This window comes from Macaca thibetana, chromosome 11 (assembly GCF_024542745.1).
Source record: "Macaca thibetana thibetana isolate TM-01 chromosome 11, ASM2454274v1, whole genome shotgun sequence".
Classification (NCBI taxonomy): domain Eukaryota; kingdom Metazoa; phylum Chordata; class Mammalia; order Primates; family Cercopithecidae; genus Macaca; species Macaca thibetana.
The window spans coordinates 84,650,617-84,659,646 of record NC_065588.1 but is presented as its reverse complement, the minus strand read 5'-3'; the positions used below and the strand labels follow the sequence as shown (position 1 = coordinate 84,659,646).

At 36.3% G+C, this 9,030-nt stretch overlaps 1 pseudogene; it reads right to left on the bottom strand.

Annotated features, from left to right (window-relative positions):
• Positions 1-5,639: 5,639 nt before the first annotated feature.
• Positions 5,640-5,741, bottom strand: LOC126931944 (uncharacterized; annotated as a pseudogene).
• Between the last annotated feature and the right edge of the window lie 3,289 nt (positions 5,742-9,030).

Sequence of the window (9,030 nt, the reverse complement as noted above, 5' to 3'; positions counted from 1 at the left end):
TCACCTTAGAAAAGGTTAGTAATTTTTGGACTGTTGACAAAATTATGCATGTCGTACCTTGCGGTTACAATTTTAAGTGGTATTAAATACTATCTTGTAGAACTTAACCTACATTGCTCAGGAGAAGTGTAATCATTCTAACTCATCCCTGGCAAGAAGGTGTTAAAGGCATAGCTTTATTTCTTTATTAAGAATATGAGGTTGGTGCAACAGGCATTGTGGTTTTGCCATTACTTTAACCTCAAAAGCTGCACCAACCTAATACCATCTGTTGCACATTTCATAAGACTTTCTTTAGGCTTTGTCCTATATTAGAAGCAAGCTCCAGCAACTCCAGTTACATAAACGATGCCACAGTTATATAAGGTTCTTTATTTTTCAACGAAGCAGAACATCCTTATACTACAGATGAATTATCGTGGGAAATATAAGATTGCATAGAAGATTAAAAACTAGAACTTCAAGAGGGATTACAAGAAAGTAAATAATTTAGAGTAATACATCTTTCTTCTTACTTTTGTAACTTTACACAGCGGTTGTTGCTTGAGTTTATACTGTGCATTATTAACACTAAAATGTATATACTTTAATATGGAATTAATGCCACAGATATGGGAACATATTCATCTATGTATATATATATGCATGTTGGTAGCTTGTTTCTTTTTTTTTTTTTTTTGAGACAGAGTCTCGCTCTGTCTCCCAGGCTGGAGTGCAGTGGCGCGATCTCCACTCACTGCAAGCTCCGCCTCCCAGGTTCAAGCCATTCTCCTGCCTCAGCCTCCCGTGTAGCTGAGACTACAGGCGCCCGCCACCGCGCCCGGCCAATTTTTGTATTTTTTTTTAGTAGAGACCGGGTTTCACCGTGTTAGCCAGGATGGTCTTGATCTTCTGACCTCGTGATCCGCCCGTCTCGGCCTCCCAAAGTGCTGGGATTACAGGCGTGAGCCACCGCGCCCAGCCCCAGTAGCTTGTTTCTTAATGAAGTACTAGTAGATATTTTTTGAATTTCCTTTTTTGATTAGTCATCATTCAATTTGAAACCTTGACACATATATCTCTAGTCCATTGGCACATAAAATTATTGTTTGGTTCAAGTGACTCAGTAAATCAGGAATTTGTGTCATCAAAGGTATGTTAAACTTGCTATGGAAAAAAAGTAAGTCAATTCTCTATACTAGGAAACATTATCTGACATACGTACAGTATTGTAAAATGAGCAGGAGCAAGCACCACAGCTAGACATACATGAGTTCAACTTCCTCCTTGGCCAATTTTTAGCTGAATTACCTTGAACTTCAATTCCCTCATCTGAATTGGGATAATAATTTCTATCATATAGAAGTGATATGAAGATGCATGTGAGATGAAATGAAAATTAAAGCAGGTCCAGAGATAGTAACAGCCAAACATGATGATGATGATAAAGGCTATTATTATGAACTATGGGACAGATACTGCATCAACGGCTATACATACACATTTAAATCTCTCAACAACCCCATTAAGTGGCTTTTACTATCCCAAATTTACACAAGGTAAATAATATTCAAGGACATTTTTAAAAACTGGCCAAGATATCACCATTATTAGTTAACCGTATGGGATTACTGAGCCCATGCCTTTGTGATACCAAAACTTGAACTTCTTATTACCATACTTATATAAAACCTTAGGTGTAGTAGCTGGGATAGAATATATACTCAGCAAAAGTAGACTCTTTCTGTGTATGTGTATGTGTATGTGTATGTGTGTGTGTATGTGTATGTGTATGTATTTTACTAGAAAAAAAGAATTTTCTCTATTGGTTATCCCATGTGAACTAGATGTTAAATGTCTTTACATTGTCATGTGGCTCATACTAAAGTTACTGTTTCTTGTTTCTATTATCTTAAATTATTTTTCAAATATTTCTTCAAATATATATATTTTTAATTTTTGTAGATTCAGGGAATACATGTTCAGGTTAGTTGCATAGATATAATACATAATAGAGGCTGGGCATGGTGGCTCATGCCTGTAATCCCAGCACTTTGAGAGATTGAGGTGGGCAGATCACCTGATGTCAAGAGCTCGAGACTCTCCTGGCAAACATGGCAAAACCCCATCTCTACTAAAAACATAAAAATTAGGTGGGGGTGGTGGCACACACCTGTAGTCCCGGTTACTCAAGAGGCTGAGGCAGGAGAGGTGGAGGTTGTGGTGAGCTGAAATTGTGCCACTGCACTCCAGCCTGGGCAACAGAGCGAGACTCTGTCTCAAAACAAACAAACAAGAACGACCAAAAAAAAAAAAAAAAAAAAAAAAAAAAACCATAATAGTGTTGTACCCAATAGGTAATTTTTCAACTCTAACTTGCCTTCTTCCCTCCCTGCTTTTGAAGTCCCCATGATTTGCTTCTGTATATTAGTGTGTACTCATTGTTTAGCTCTCACTAATAAGTGAGCACATGCAGTGTTTGATTTTCTGTTTCTGAGTTATGTTACTTGGATATGGTTTCCAACTCCATCTGTGTTGCTGCATAGGAGAGGATTTCATCCTTTTTTATGGTTGAGTAGTATTCCATTGTGTATCTATATAACATTTTCTTTATCCAATTATCTATTGATGGACACTTAGGTTTATATCATGACTTTGCTATTATGAATAGTGCTGTCATAAACATTAAGAGTGCAGGTGTCTTTTTGATGTAATTATTTGTTTTCCTTTAGGTAGATACTCAGTAGCAGAATTACTGGGTCTAATGGTAGTTCTAATTTTAGTTCTTTAAGAAATCTCCATACTGTTTTCCATCTAGGTTGTACTAATTTATATTCCCACCAGCAGTGTAGAAGCATTCCCTTTACTCTACATCTTTGCCAACATCTGTTATTTGTTAACTTCTTAATAATATCCCATCTGACTGGTGTGAGATGGTATTTCAACGTGATTTTAATTTGCATTTCTCTGATGATTAGTAATGTTGAGCATTTTTTCATATGTTCATTGGCTACTTGAATATACTCTTTTGAGAAATGTCTGTATGTATTCTTTGCTTAATTTTTAATTATTATTATTTTTTTTCATGTTGAGTTGTTTGAGTTCCTTGTAGATTCTGTATATTAGACGTTCGCTGGATGAGTAGTTTGCAAATATTTTCTCCCATTTGGTAGACTGCTTGTTTCACTGTTGATTATTTCTTTTACTGTGCAGAAGCATTTTAGTTTAATTAAGTTCCATTTGTCTATTTTTGTTTGGTTGCGTTTGCTTTTGAGATCTTGGTCATAAATGCTTTTCCTAAGCCAATGTCCAGAAGAGTTGTCACTAGGTTTCCCTCTTTCTTCTTTTTACTAGGTTTTTATTGGGGATTTTGTAGTTTTAGATCTTATGTTTAAGTCTCAATCCATCTGAAGATAATTTTTGTATATGGTGAGAGATATGGGTTCAGCTTCATTTCTCTGCATATGGCTATCGAATTTTTCTAGCACCATTTATTGAATTGGGTGTCCTTTAACCATGGTATATTTGTGTCAATTTTGTTGCAGATCAATTAGCTGTTTGTGGCTTTATTTCTGGGTTCTCTATTCTCTTCCATTGATCTATGTGTCTATGTTTAAATCAGTACCATTTTAAACCACTACCTTGGTTACTATAGTCTAACAGTATCATTTAAATCAGGTAATGGGAGGCCTGAAGCTTTGTTCTTTTTGCTTAGTATTGCTTTGGCTATTCAGGCTCTACTTCGGTTCCACATGAATTTTAGGAAATATTTTTCTAATTTTGTTAAAAGTAACATTAATGATTTAGTAGGAATCGTGTTGAGTTTGTAGATTGCTTTGAGCCATATAGTCATTTTAAGGATACTAATTTTTCTAAACCACGAGTATGGGATATTTTTCTGTTTGTGTCATCTATGACTTACTTCATCAGTGTTCTGTAGTGTTCTGTATTTCTTGAAAAGACCTTTCATCTCCTTGGCTAAATGTATTCCTAGGTATTTTGTGTGTGTGCTGTTACAAACACACACAATGTAATGTAAATGGGATTGTGTCTGGATTTGTTTCTCAGCTTGAACATTATTGGGGTATAAAAATGTCCTGATTTTTGTGTGTTAATCTTGTATCCTGAAACTTTACTGGAGTCAGTTAACAAATACAAGAGTCTTTTGAGTTTTTAAGTATAGGATCATGCCATCAGCAAACAGAGATACTTTGATTTCTCCTTTTCCTATTTGGGTGCTTTTTATTTCTTTCTCTTGTCTGATTGCTCTGGCAAGAACTTCTGGTACCATGCTGAATAAGAGTGGTGAGAGTGGACGTCCTTGTCTTGTTCCAGGTCTTAGGGAGAATGCATGCAACCTTTTCACTTTCAGTAAGATGTTGGCTATAGGTTTGCCACAGATGGCTCTGATTACTTTGAGGTATGTTCTGTTGATGCCTAGTTGGTTGCAGGTTTTTATCATAAAGGAAGTATTTTATTGAATGATTTCTCTGCCTCTACTAAGATGATCATGTTTTCTGTTTTTAATTCTGTTTATGTGGTGACTCACATTTATTGATTTTTGTATATTGAGCCACCTTTGCATCCCTATAATAATACTGACTTGATCATGATGTGTTATTTTATGTGCTGTTGGATTCAGTTTGCTAGTATTTTGTTAAGGATTTTTGCACCTATGCTCATCAGGGATATTGGGCTGTACTTTTTCTTTTTTGTTGTGTTCTTTCCTGATTTTGGTACCAGGGTGATAGTGGTTTTGTAGATGAGTTAGGGAGCAATTATTTCTCCTCAATTTTTTTGTTTTGTTTTTAGAATAGTTTTAGTAAGATTAGTATCAGCTCATCTTTGTCTGTCTGGTAAAGTTTGTGAATCTCTCTGCTTCTGGACTTTTTGTTGTTGGAAGATTTTTTAAGATTACTGATTGTTTTTCTTTACATGTATTGGTTTGTTCTAGATTTTTATTTCTTCAGTTCAATCTTGAGAGGTTGTATGTTTCCAGAAAAGTATACATTTCCTGTCAGTTTTCTAGTTTGTGCATGTAGAGATGTCCATAGGAGTCTCTAATGATCTTTTGCATTTCTGTGTATCAGTTGTAATGTCACCTTTATCCTCCTGATTGTGCTTATATAAATCTTCTCCTTTACTTTTTAATCTAACCAGGCGTCTATAAATTTTGTTTAAATTTTCAAAGAACCAATTTTTTAATTTAATGATTCATTATATCCTTGTTTTCTCATTCCTTCTGCTAGATTTAGGTTTTGTTTGCTCTTATTTCTCTAGTTCCCTGAGGTATGACATTAGGTTGTAAATTTGAGATCTTTATATCTTTTTTGATGTAGGCATTCAATGCTATAAACTTTTCTCATAGCACTGCTTTTGCTAGGTTTTGGTATGTTGTGTCTCTATTTTCACTCATGTCAGATTTATTTTTATTTCTACCTTAATGTCATCGTTTACCCAAAGCTTATTCAAGAGCAAGTTGCTTAATTTCTATGTACATGTACACATAGATTTCTATGCATATATGTGTATATATATAGGTTTCTATGTGTACATGTATACATAGATTTAATTTTATTCTGCTGTCATCCAAGATATTCCACATAATTTTTATTTTTTGAATTTATTGAGGCTTGTATTAAGAAATTATGACTAAGTATATAGATTATTTTGGAGAATATTTCATGCATGGATAAGAAAAATGTATATTCTGATAAGAACAGATACTACACTTGATCTTAGCCAAAAGGTTGAGAAGTGATAGAAAAATGTATATTCTGTGGTTGCCGGGCACAATGTTCTGTAACTGTCTATTAGGTCCATTTGATCTAGAGTCCTGTTGAAGTCCAGAGTTTGTTGATTTTCTGCGTCAGTCATCTGTCTAGTGCTGCCACGGAGGTATTGAAGTCCCCTACTACTATTTTATTGCTCTCTGTCTCTTTTCTCAGGTCTAGTAGTGTTTGTTTCATAAATCTGAGTGCTCTGGTGGTTGGCACATACATGTTGAGAGTAATTATATTTTCTAGTTGAATTGAACCCTTTATCATTATGTAACAACTTTGTCTTATTTCACTATTGATTATGTAAGGTCTGTTTTAACTGTTATAACTATAGCTACTCCTGCTTTTTTCTGTTTGTTTGTGTTCAGTTTACATGGTATATCTTTGTCCAACCCTTCATTTTGAGTTTATGGTCCTTCACTTATTTTGCAGGCTCCTTGTGGACAGCAAGCAGTTGAATCTTGTTTTTTAAATATGGTTGACCTATCTATATCTTTAAGTGGAAAACTTAAGTCATTTATGTTTAAGGTTCATATTAACATGTAAGGTTTTCTTCCTGTCATAATGTTGTCTTTGTAATCTCAATTGTATAATTCCTTTATAGGATCTGTTAGAGCTCTTTTGAGCATTTCTTGTAGGGATGGTCTAGTGGTGATGAATTTCCTTAACATTTGCTTGTCGGAGAAAGACTTTATTTCTCCTTCATTTATGAAGCTAAGTTTGGCACTATATACATTCTTGACTGGCATTTTTTTTTTTCTTTGAGAAGGCTGAAAATAGGCCCTCAATCTCTTCTGCCTTATAAAGCTTCTGTGAGAAGTCCACTGTTAGTCTAATGAAATTTCCTTTATAGACTATTAGAGGCTCCCCTCTAGCTGCTTTTAGGATTTTTTTTTTCTTTCACCTTGACTTTGGATAGTCTGATGGCTATATGCCTTCATGAAGTTCTTCTTGCAGAGAATCTTCCGAGTGTTCTTTGAGCTTCTTGTATCTTAATGTCTAATTCTCTAGCTAGGCCAGGAAAGTTTTCTTGAATTATTCTGTCAAATATGTTTTCCAAAATTTTTATTTTTTCTTTTTCTCCCTCAGAAATGCCTATTACTCATAGGTTTGGTCGTTTTACATAATTCCATATTTCTCGAAGGCTTTTTTCATTATTAAACATTTCTTTATCTTTATTTTTGTCTGACTGGGCTAATTTAAATGACCAGTCTTCAAGCTCTGAAACTCTTCTGCTCAGTTTAGTCTACTGATAAAAGTTTCCAACTATTTTTTGTAATATCATCAATAAATTTTTTATCTCTTAAAGTTCTGGGTTTTTTTTTTAAACTATCTATGCCTTTAGTAAATTTTTCATTCATATCCTGAATTGTTTTCCTGATTTTTTGTGTTGATTTTCAACTTTCTCTTGGACCTCATTGAACTTTCTTACAATCCATATTTTGAATTTTTTCTCTTATTTCAGAGATTTTATTTTGATTAGGATCCAAATTCACTTTTGACTAGGATCCATTGCTAGAGATCTAATGTGATCCTTTGGGGATGTTGAAACTTTTTTTTTTTTTTTTTTTTTTGTACTGCAGGAGTTCTTATGATGATTATTTCTCATCTAGAGAAGCTTGCTCTTCTTATTTTTGAATTTGCTTTTGTTTGGATGGGAATTTTTATTTATGTTTCCTCCTTGAGGATGTGACTGTAATGTATGTTGTATATGATCACTTGATTTCGATTCTGAATGCTTTCAGGGGGCCAAGGGTCTGGTATAAATTCCTTGGTTATAGATAGTTTTTCTATGTGTGGTGGCTTTCTCAAGTGCTGATTGTTGTAACAATGCATCAGGTATATGAACTGGCTCACTATGTTCTGTGGGGCTGAGAGCTGAGATCTCAGGAAGCTTATCTCATTCCCTAGCACTATGCCCCTCTGTAAGTGGGTTTTTTATATTGTTATTTGGTTGTGCAGCTCAACTTTCAGTCCTGTACGTGGCACTTACAAGTAAGAGCTGGCTCATCCCCAGATACCCCAGTGATCAGTGGACACACCTACCCTGACTGGGGTGGTTGAGAGAGTGCATGGTGCAATGCGCCGAGGTCTCCTCAGAGGTGGAAAGGAGGGAGTTGTACCAGTTCCCCATCCAATTCCCTATCACACCTCTGTCCCAGAGCTTACAGCCTTCAGTTCAGATAGGCCCTGCCCTTTATCTCCAGGCTAAAATGGAACTGAATTCTGCAGAAAATGCCTATCCTGTGGCTACCCTGAATTGGCCTGCAGTGGAACCCCTTCCCTCAGCCCCAAACAACTCTGTGGCTGGCCAGCATTCAGCTGTAGGGATGCCATCACTCCACACAGGGAAAGGATGATGAATTCTGACCTTTGTGCAAGCCTGGGCTCATGGGCACACTGTCAGTAGGGGTGTAGTAACCCTAGATAGTCCTAGAGAAGCTATCTCCAGGTACACCCACTCCAATACCCAGTAGGAAAACCTGTGGCTGCATCCACAGCAGTGGATGGCGGGACAAGAGAAGATCCCCCATCTTCATGTCTGTTCCTGGCCACTGGTGCTTCCTGTCCACTAAAATAGAACAACATTCCTCCCTTTCGGAGATAAGCACTATGCCCTCATCTTCACTGGGATGGGAACAGTCACCTTCTGTTCACAAGAATGAGAGGGCTATCAGATGGGGAGAACACACAATCAGGTTTCCTTTGTCCTAAGGGGCACTTTGGCAGGCTGCATTGCCCCTTGCCTTATGGGTAGCTCATGCTGAGGGCTAGATCTTTGAGGATACCTCAGCTTCCCAGTCTTGCCAGTCTCCTGTGGTTGCCACAGTCAGAGTGGGCTCTAGGGAATATTTGCAAGAGTTCTCAATGGGTAGACATAACAGCTGATATTCTCCAGGCAGAATAGTGGCTGAAACTTTTAAAAGTTCTAGTTGATTCAAATAGAACTCTACTTGGTGGCACAAACACTAGTTTTCTGACTATGTCTAGGACAAAGATGACAATTTATAAGGGATTCATACAGAAAATTAAAGCATAATAGGTAGCCAGCCCAGTTCTGAATGCTGAGAGCACCTGAATAAAAGCGTTTCTAGCCTAACTTAAGTTTATGCAACCTAGAAAAAAAAATTACTGATCTGAATTTCCAGCTGATGCTGAGATTCTGTCAGAAATTTATCTGTTCATGGTGTGGAGTAAAATGTTCAATGACATTAAACCATATGACTCTGTTGTTAAAGAAAACATCTCCTAAGGCAACTCATTCAAAAAT